At 38.2% G+C, this 10575-nt stretch overlaps 1 long non-coding RNA gene across 1 annotated transcript; it reads left to right on the plus strand.

The window, feature by feature from the left end:
- Positions 1–1415: 1415 nt before the first annotated feature.
- On the plus strand, positions 1416–9523 carry LOC138155786 (uncharacterized). Its single transcript, XR_011166989.1, has 3 exons — positions 1416–2058; positions 3021–3287; positions 9286–9523. It is a non-coding gene; the product is annotated as an uncharacterized lncRNA (long non-coding RNA).
- The last annotated feature ends 1052 nt before the right edge of the window (positions 9524–10575 follow it).

Raw genomic sequence — 10575 nt, forward strand, 5'->3', positions numbered from 1 at the left:
AAAGATGAAAATGACCCAGTATAGTCTGATCAAGAACAGACTATGTCAGACTAATCTCATTTCCTTTTCTTCTTCTATTTTTTTAGACTGCATTACTGCCTTGTTAGACCAGGAGACAAGTATAATATTGAACACCTAGATTTCAACAAAGCTTTTCATAAGTTCTCTCATGCTATCTTTGTTTATAACAAACTAAATTTAAATTTGTCTAAAATGAACTAAATTATAGTACAGTAAAGATGCATATGGAACCAGTTAAATGACAGAACCTTACAAATTCATGGTTTAAAGTCACTTTGGACATATCACTATCAGCTTGGATGACAGAGACAAGATCCAGTAGTTTATTCTCAACTAATTAGACTTTAGTAAGGTGAAATTTAATAGTGATACATGTAACATACTACATTTGGTCATTTTTTTTATTTTTTAAATCAATTGCGAAAGTACAGGCCTGGCTAGCCTGTAGTTTATGTGGAAAAGTTTTGAAGTATTATTAGTCAATAAATCAATCAACAAACTTTGATTAAGTACCTACTATGTGAGAGGCAGGCAGTATGGTATGGTGGACAGAGAGCCAGCCTCAAAGTCTACCTTGGGTAAGCACCACCTCTAACATATACTAACAGGTTAGACCCTGTGCAAGTCATTTAATATCTCAGTGCCCCCAGACAAATCTCTAAAACTATGTTTCACAGCAGCTAATAAACTGTCCTGATATGGGGACTTTCTTTACTAGGAGTTTCCCATACCAATATAGTCAAGAAAAAATAATATGACTGAGGCAGTAAAGATAAAAAAAAAAACTGTCCCTTCAAGTAGCCTACATTCCATGGAGTAGAAAACACATAAATATATAATTTAAAACAGAAATCAGTACAAAGTAATGTCAGGTGCACTATTAGGAAATGAACTGAGCTTTCATAGAAACTACAGAATCAAAACAGTAGGTGGGGATGAGGGGGCACAGTCTGAGCAAAACCCACAGACAAGAGCTGGAATGGCGGATGTGAGGAACAGCAAGAAGGCCAGTTTGACTGGACCCGTTAAAAGCATGAAAAAGAATATATAATAAGCCTGGAAAGGAAGATTGGGGTCAGGTTGTGAAGGGCTTCAAACATTAAAAAGAGATAGCCACTAAAGAATATTGATCACAGGAGTGCTCATAGTGAAACTCATGCTTTAGAAATGCTTGGGCCCATGGCAGTGTAGCAGCAAGCACCCCAAGCGTCCTCAGGGTTTGCAGCTACCACAGGTTCTTGGATCTGCTTTGTTAAAGGAAAGCAACTCAAAATGGGTTAACAAGCTTACTTTAATCAGTCAGACATATATCGTTTACCTTGTTCAGGGGAAAAAGGTCAGCACCCCAAACTTCAAAGCATACAGGCAGAATTATCAAGACAGAAACAGATCAAGTAGACAGCTTTTCAAACTGTCCAACCATTACATCCATACCCAGTCAACATCTGGGTTTCCACATCTGGGTTTTTCAAAGCCAGGGGACTCTCAACAACGGCTTCCCAGAATTCAGATCAAATCACAGAACACTTCTCAAAGTGAGTCCCAAAACAAAGCTACACATCAGGGCTTAAATAGCCTTCTCCTGGCTCAGAGAATGTAACAACCTTTTGGACCCACTGGCCAATCAAAAAGTATCAACTGAAAAACAAGCCTCCCACCCCAGTCTCCAGGTGCACTTTAGCCTAGGGGCAGGGAAGATCTTTAAATTTGCATTTCCATTACAGTCGGCCTCAAGATCTTTCATGCCCATAGCATAGACAATTTACTTTTAAATTAGCACTGAACATTTCGTGCTGAAGTAGCAGGAAGGGGCGGAGCAAGAGAAAGCGAAAGCCAAGCTAGCATTCCTGCGGTGGCTGGCCGGCTGCGGCAGCAGCAGAGGCAGCGGCAGCGCGAAGCCCTTTTTGAGTTAGTACTGCTAAGGACTTTCTGCTAAAGACTCCTGCTGAGGACTGCCAGGGGCCGGAGCTGCTGGGAGCATGCTTCCAGGACGCTGGGTGGTTGCTGTGTGTGGGGAGAGGAGGACCTTTGCCTGAGGTAGCCTGTTCTGTTTTAAAGGCTTGAAAATGTGGGTGCTTTCTACTTTATCTACCTGTGCCAATGTCATAACTACTCTGATGGCTTTCAATTTCTGGTTTTGGGACTCAGTCTTTTGGTATCTTAATAAATTTTCTAGTTTATTTCCCCATATGGCAAGCATGATATATTTTGTAATGGATAATTATATCAGCATATTTGTAATCTCCATAGGCATTGTGAATATGGCATTGCTGATACAGGCAGGTAAAGAAGCTTGGCCTCCATCATTGTTCCACATAAGGGAGGAAATAGTCCCACTACATGCTGACCTGGTTAGCCCAAGTCTGGAGTATTACACTGGGCAATAGTTTAGAACAGAATGTGTCCAGTGGAAGGCAAACAGGGCAGTAAGAGAATTGGCACCCATACTAATTGAGTATTTTTCTGAAGGTATTGGGGACATAAATTTAACCTGAAGATTTGGGAAGAAAGGGAACATGATCACTGTCTTGACATATTTGACAAACATTCATGAGGTAGAGGAATTGGGCTTATTCTGGTTAACCCCAGAGAGTAGAACCAGAAAAAAAAATTGAAGAAGAGAATAAGCATTTATTGTGGCTATTATTTGCCAGACACTGTACTAGGTATTTTACAATTATTTTCTCATTTGATCATCACAATGACCCTGTGAGTTAAGTGCTACTGTCATTTTACAGTTGCTGAAACTGAGACAGGCAGTGAGAAAGTGACTTGCCCAGGGTCAGACAGCTAGTAAATGTCTGAGACTGGATTTGAAGACAGGTCTTCCTGACTCCTGGTCCAGCACTCTATTCACTACTATATCTAGATGCCTCTAGAAGATAAAAGGTGGCATATTTTAGTTTAATATAAAAATCAAATTACAGGCTCATAAGACCATAGATTTAGAGCCAAAGGGATCTCTAGAAACCACTTCTTCTTACTCTCTTGTTTTACAGATGAGGAAAAGGAGTTCCCAGGAGATTAATGACTTGACCAAAGCACCCTGATCTGAGATTGGAATCCAAGTCATCTTTCCCCTGTACCCTGCTACCTTTCTTACTTACATCAGATCACCCGCAAGTCTCCTTCCAACTCTGACATGCTGTATTTCCATGAGTGTGAATTAAAGTTAGTAAAAAATGGAATGATCTACCTTGAAAGGCCAAATGTTTGTCCCTTGAGGTGTTCGTGAAATGGCTTGATGACCACCTGTCCAGGATGCTGTAAGTTTCCCAAGGACAAGAACTGTTTTGTTTGTTTGCTTTTTTTTTTTGGTCTTTGTATCTGAATACAAAGGAGAGTGCAATGTAGAGCTGGAAGGAATTTTCTAGAACCTAGAAGCAAAGTGGTATAGTGAAATGAGTCATGGATTTAGGGTGTAACGGCTTGAATTGTAATTCAGGATCTATGGCTTGCTACCTGTATGACATTTAGCAGTTTACAACCTCACTGGACCTCAGTTTTCTCATATGTAATGAGGTCAAACCTAATATACACTGAAGTCCCTTCCAGTGCTAAACCTATTATCTTTATATAATGACTCATGGTCCTACTGGGTAGGGACCCTGCTCCCACTAAAGGGCCACAGTCTTATTTGACTGAGTTCAGCCCTCAGGGAGACTGGTCACGTACAGGGGTGCTAAGCTCTTCCTGCATTCTCTGGCTTATTACACCCCATACTGTAACTCAAGGGATCACACAAGATTGTCCTTTCCAACTCTAAATCGATAATCTATGAACTAGATAAAAAAGAATTTGTCTACTTCAGCGGAGTAGGCTCTAAGGACTGATGAATGAAATTCAAATTGTCCCAAGATCTCTGTAACCTCTGTGACTATTTGCTAGTCACTATTGTGACTATCACTCATCTAAAGAAATATCAACTTTTTTTCTCTGCAAAATTTTTATGTCTTTATTTTTGCACTTCTCTTCTCTGAGATAACATTTATAAAGTGATGATGTCTGGCATATAGTAGAAGCTATATGAAGGCTTATTCCTCTCCCTTTTGCCCTTCCCTTCTACCTGTTATGTTTCCTTTGACACTTTTTCCATTTCTCCCTTTTACACCTGCTTTTCATGTGATAAACATTCTCCTTCTAGCTGCCCTTCCTTATATATAATCTTTCCAGATGTTTACATTTTCTTCAGTTTGCTAGAATTCCAATTGCAGCTGCTAAGGACTCATGGTCAATAACTAAATAGTGTCATAGTTCTCTGGTTCATATGCAAAGAAGATTCTGCTTGAACCACCATCATTAAGGCATGCACTTTTAGTAGTTCTTCCAGTAGTGGGAATTGATTTAAAGTGATTCAGTCATACTCTCCCACCTGGTCCCCTTTGGGAACAATGGGCATGTGCTAGTAAGATGACTGGATGATGGTTAATGGAGGAATCTATGGCAATAGTGTAGCTCAAAGCTAACTGGCCCACATCTTGGCCTTAAGAGCACCATGTTCTAAATATATATTTCCTAATGAAACAGCACACCTGGTATGTGAGAAAGATGTTCCTGGTGCATTGAAATATCAACCTGGCTATTCTCAATTCCTTTTGTCAATTTCTGGCCCAGAGGATAACAGGTACATGGAAATGCTGGTGACCATACAAAGACATGTAGAGAGAATGGTAGAGAGAATGATGGGGGTGTGTGCATGTATGTGGTGTGTGTATGTGTGTTTGTGTGAGGAAGACACAGAGAGACAGAGAGAATGTACATGTGCATGTGTATGTAAGTATTAGTGTATATCCTGTGGTCCAAAACTCATTTGCATAAGACTCTCCTGGTGGAGATTTATTGATCAGTCTTCCATGCCTGTGAGAGGGGTGGATTTGGGAGAAGATAAATTGTGGCCTTTGGTTTCCAATTTTGAGAGAAAAGCCACATGGCTCCAAATTCTCTTCAGAGAAAGGTCTCTGAAGGAACAGAAAATGAAGAAGCCAACACATGAAGGAGAGACACTTCAATTATATCCCCATTCCCAGTTTACTATATTAGAAACTTTGTCGAATTTCCCTGTGGGTGAAATCCAGGACTTCCTTGTGTAAGATGAGATATCTTATTCCCGGTAGGAGAGCTCATTAACTCTGTGTACTTTCTGGCATATTCTCATTTGCCTACCTTCTCTGATTTCTGCTTGCTATTGGCTTAGATAAATGGGTTTATCTGCTATTTGCTCTATGTGTTCTGTGCGGAATTGGTATTTGATGGGAAAGAGTCAGGAGCACTCATTCCACAAAAAGGGGTATCAATTAGAAGCACAGCTTGAATCTAAAAAATTATTTTCCCTAACAATATTTAGAGGGATATATAGATATAATTATAGCCTAATACCCCCTTTTCTCTGAGGAGAATAGAGTGGCTAACTTCTGGTGGCAATTTCCTGCTTCTCTTCCTGGCAACAATCAGTCTTCCTTGGAGAAGGGTGGACAGAGGAGACTCTAGAAATATATGTAGTCATAACTTCTTGTTAACTACATCTAGACACACACACACACACACACACACACACACACACACACACACACACACACCTTACATGTGCCGGAGTGCTGCCGTTGGGGCTAGAAGGTGCAATACCCTTCAGTCAGTGATCATCTCCTATAAGAAACTGATAAAGCATCTTCTATTGCACAACCAGCATTTGGACCTAAGAATTTCAAAACAAAAGGCTGAAGCAAGGAGGATATTAGATAATAATAAAACCCATGGAAACCTCTCTAAATGATTCACATAAAGTATCATCAGGGCTGATCAACTTGCCCTGAATCAAGTCATACATTCATGCAGAGGTAGAATTTACATCTGATGCCCAGGTGGTGACACAAGTTGGAAGCTACCCAGTCATGAAGTCACCATGTCCTCCAGTTATGGTGTCTGTCATGGAATCCAACAGATTGCAGTGAAAATAAAGTCAATTTTCTCTTATGTCATTACACAGACGTCTACTCTGACATAACGGCTTAATACTATGAAAAGAACTGGGTTTCCAAGTGGCAGAAGTAAAGAAGGGAGATGAGGCTCAAGTCTGCCCAGATGTATGTGTCATCAAAGTTGTGTGGAGCTAAAAGTGACCTCAGCAGCCATCTAGTCAAACTAATACACAAAGGAATTCCAACTATAACATACCCAGTAAGTAGCTGTCCAGCCTCCCCTTGAAAACCTCCAGGGAAGAAGAATCCATCACCTCTCATGGGAAGTCATTCCACTTTTGGATAGATTATTTAACATAGTGGCAACATTTTATATACATATTCACAAAAAGGGTAAAATATTAATAATTCAGCTAGTTTCAATTGGTTCCATGGTATGTAGGAGTATAGTAGCCATATCCCTATCTTCATGGCCAGCAAAGTTTCAATTAACTTCCTACGTTGTATACCATATATTTGTTCCACATGTATATATGAACAAGAAGAAGTAGTTTAGTGTAGTGAGAGTGCAGGACTTGGCAACAGGACAAATGGATTCAAACCCCAACCATAATATGTTAGCTAGGCAATCATGGGTAAGCCACTTAACCTCACTCTCACTCATCTGCTATCTTTGTTTAGCTTCCTGCTCAACATCTCTTGCATCTGTCCCCTTTTCTCCAATTATATAAGAACCACCCTAGTTCAGGCCCTAATCATTGTTTACCCAGATTTTTATAATAGCCACCTTATTTGGTCTTACTTTATCCAGTCTCTCCATTCTCTTATTTATCCTCCATATAAATACCAAATTGATACTTCTAAAGTATGGATCTGACCATGTCACTCTTCTCAAGACACTTCAGTAATTCCTTATGGCCTCTAGAAGAAAAAGCAAACTCCTTTGTTTGGCATTTAAGGCACTTCAGAATTTGGCTCCAACCTATCTCCTCTTAGGAAGTTTAGGCACTAGCTACACTGGCCTGTTTGCTGTTTTCTGTACAGGACATTCCATGCCTTTGCACATGCCTAGAATGGTCACTTCTACCTTTTGGAACCCTTAGCTCCCTTCGAGGCTCATGTGGCTCTTTCTAAAGGAGGCTTTTCTTGATTTCTTCAGTTTTAATGGCCATTCCCTCACCCCTCAATTGCTATACATTTATTTAGAATAGATCCTGTATTTCATTATCTGTGATCATGTATCTCACCCACCTCCCCTTAAAATATAAGTTCCTTAAGTGCAAGGACTGCTACAATTTTTTTTTTCATTTGTATCTCCAGCTCCCAACATAGTGCCAGGCATATAACAGGTCTACTAAAACAGAATCCCAAGAGACAACACTTTGTTAGCTGAGTTCCAGCTACTTTGATTACTATAAAAATAATGATTGTATTTCACTAAAAACAAAACACAATTTTAAATTTGTAAATTTTAAATGTATTTAGATGTTTTACTAACTTAAATTTGTCTTTTTCAATTTAGTATGGATGAGGTGGTGGTTTACTCTACTATATATTTCTTTCTTCTTCTTTTTTAGAGGGCAGAAGGCAAAGCAATTAGGGTTAAGTGACTTGCCCAAGGTCACACAGCTAGTAATTGTGTGTCAAGTGTCTGAGGTTAAATTTGAACTCAGGTCCTCCTGACTCCAGGGCCAGTGCGCTATTCAATGCACCACCTAGCTGCCCCCTGGATACATTTGTTTAAGAAACAATACTGGTGTGTTTTTTTAAATTGTTTATTTTATTTATATTGTCTTTTTACCTTAGTGAGTCCAACCTATCAAGTTTTGTGAAGCCACTGGGAATCCTAAGTGACTTTGTACATTCAATAGCTACATAAAACTAAGCTTTGACTTTTTTTTTAAGGAAATAATTATATCCTTAATGAGATGGACAAAATGTTTTCTCTCACCCATCAGTCACACATAATGGGTATAGGCTATTTCTGGCTGACAAATTATTTTCCCCTTGTAGTGAATAGTTTTATATTCAAAGAGCATGAATGGAGCTGGGTACAAGAGTAGAATTAATCATATTGTATTGCTGTTCATGTCTCAATATTTAGAAACTGTTGTATTTAATAACTAAGAGGAGACCATTTCAAATCAATTGTAATGTACTTAACATGTTAAATAGGAGGAAAGGAATCTGTGAGAAAACATATCAGTTCAAACTGGTAACTCATGCTACTTGTGATTATTGAGAGAGATTCTTTAGTGGGGAACAAGTGATGAATATGCAAAGGTTATGACAAAGCTGAACTTTCCACTGGACCTTGAAATAAGCCAGATCTAAGTCAGTAAAATGTCATACTGTCTGTGATCATAAAGAACTAAAGCTGCCTCCAAACCTGTTTCATCTCTTAGCCTAGTTTTCAGAGGCAGAAGACATTTTTCACATCTTACTACTGTAGAAAGCAGCATTGTTCTTAATTGCCTTTTTTTTTTTTTGCAAGGTTGTTACCTTGCATTACCATTCTTCCTCAGAAGGATTTAAAAGGCAGCAGAAGGTGTCTCTCTAAATATATATTGTATGATTCAGGTGGAGGAAAGGACTTCATATCTTAATGACTGTTAAGAGAAATTAGTGGAACTAGAGCATTAAAAATATAAACTCACTTATATAAGAGCAATTCAATTCCATTCCTAAACTTTTACTTAGAGAGCCTACTATATGAAAAGTGTTAGGCATATAAAGACAAAAATTAAACAGTTCCTCCCCTGAAGAAATTTACATGTCATCCTCATTCTCCTACGCATTAAATTCCAGGAGCTCCCTATTGCCTCTAGGATTAAATATCAATTCCTCTCACATTTAAAACTTGCCCCAACCAATCTTCCTAGACTTTTTACACATGACATCAGTCAAGTCACTTTCACCTTCTTCCTACATGTGGCACTCTGTCCTCTATCTCTGTGTCTTAGCACTGGCTATACTCCAATTCTGAAATTCACTTCTTTTTTAGATCTTTCTCTCAGAATCCCTAGCTAAAGTCAAAAGCTCAGGACTAGTGTGACCTTCTAAGTGCAGCCTTTTCTGATCCTATAACTTCTATTATCTTGGGCCCCCACCTCAAAAAGATTTATCTTGTACCTAAATATAAATCTATCTATCTATCTATCTATCTATCTATCTATCTATCTATCTATCTATCTATTTATCTATCCATCTATCTATCTATCTACCTATCTATATTTCTAAGTATACAAAATACACTTATCTATGTGCATAGACATACATATCTCCCCATACTAGATTGTAAGCTCCTCAAGGTCTGGGACTGATTGATTTACTTTCTTTGTATCCCTAGGGCCTGGAACTGGCAGTCACATAGAAGGTGTTTAGTAAGTGCTTGTTGAGTTTAATCCCAAAGAAAAGGTATGAGAAGATAGCTTTCCCCACTCCTTTGCACAGATGTGAGGTCCACAGGTGTGGACAACTGCACATATTGTCAGATTTTTTTCAATTTATTGAATAGTTCTGCTGATTTTTTTCTCTCTTCCTCTTTTTTTCTTAAAAAAATTTCTATGTTATAAAGGGCAGCTCTCTTGGGAGGGTTACTATTGTAAATCTAGGCAATGTTAAAACAAAAGATATCAATAAAAATCCATTTATAAATAAATTTGTTGATTTATGTGTTGATTATATTCTCTGGAGCCAGTAAGAAGCTATGTAGTGAAGAGGAGGTTTAATATAGTTGTTCAACAGGATTGTCTTCTTTTTCACTTGGCAGATGAAGAGTATTCACCTTGGTCTTTATTTGGAGATTTTCTCCGGCTCCAGTTCTTTCTCTGGAGAATAACCCTGAATATTACAGTGGATGCCAAAATACCACTTTTCATTCTTGGAAAAATGAATTCCAACTTTTATTGGGTACTTGATGAGGCTTTGACATTTCCAAACTATCAAGAAGTCTGAGACTAAGGATAAATCATCCAACTAAAAATCTCTTACATATTTCAAAAATCAGTCAACAAGTATTTATTGGACACCACTTTCCACATCCTCCCTTCTTTTCTTTACTTCTTCTCCTCCTAGGTACTTGGAGTTCAAATACCATGTTCTAATTTCTTTTCACACAAGACAGTCTCCTGATTTTAATCTGTTCCATGCTGATTAATATCTTTACATTAATATCTATCAACTACAATTCTGCTGAATGTGTCTTCTATTTTATGAGGCTCTACTAAATGTGTCTCATATTACTTTTGGCTGTTTATCATTAAACCTTATTGCTTTTATTAAGGTCACCAGTCTAAAAACCAAGCTGCAAAGAATAACTGCTACACTAACAATCTTAGAAATCATTGCATTTTAAGAAAGAGTGAAAAATCCTTCTTTTACAGATGGTAAAGCATTATTGTTGGATTGTTTTTTCTAGAAGTGTGGCTAAATAGGCTATTGAGCTGTCTCAGCATCAAAGAATATATAGATCTTCCCCTGCCCCTCAGTTCAAATTCTGTACCAAAATATAATAAAATTAGATACTTTGCTCTAGGGATTCCAATTATAGATAAAATATAAATAGCACACAGAAAGAAGATAATGCACTCCATAATTTGGATGAAAACCTATTTATACAAGTGTAACCTATTTGATT

The sequence above is a fragment of the Petaurus breviceps genome, unplaced genomic scaffold, assembly GCF_028583685.1.
Source record: "Petaurus breviceps papuanus isolate PSGF00001 unplaced genomic scaffold, PetGlider_PUasm1.0 98, whole genome shotgun sequence".
Taxonomy (NCBI): domain Eukaryota; kingdom Metazoa; phylum Chordata; class Mammalia; order Diprotodontia; family Petauridae; genus Petaurus; species Petaurus breviceps.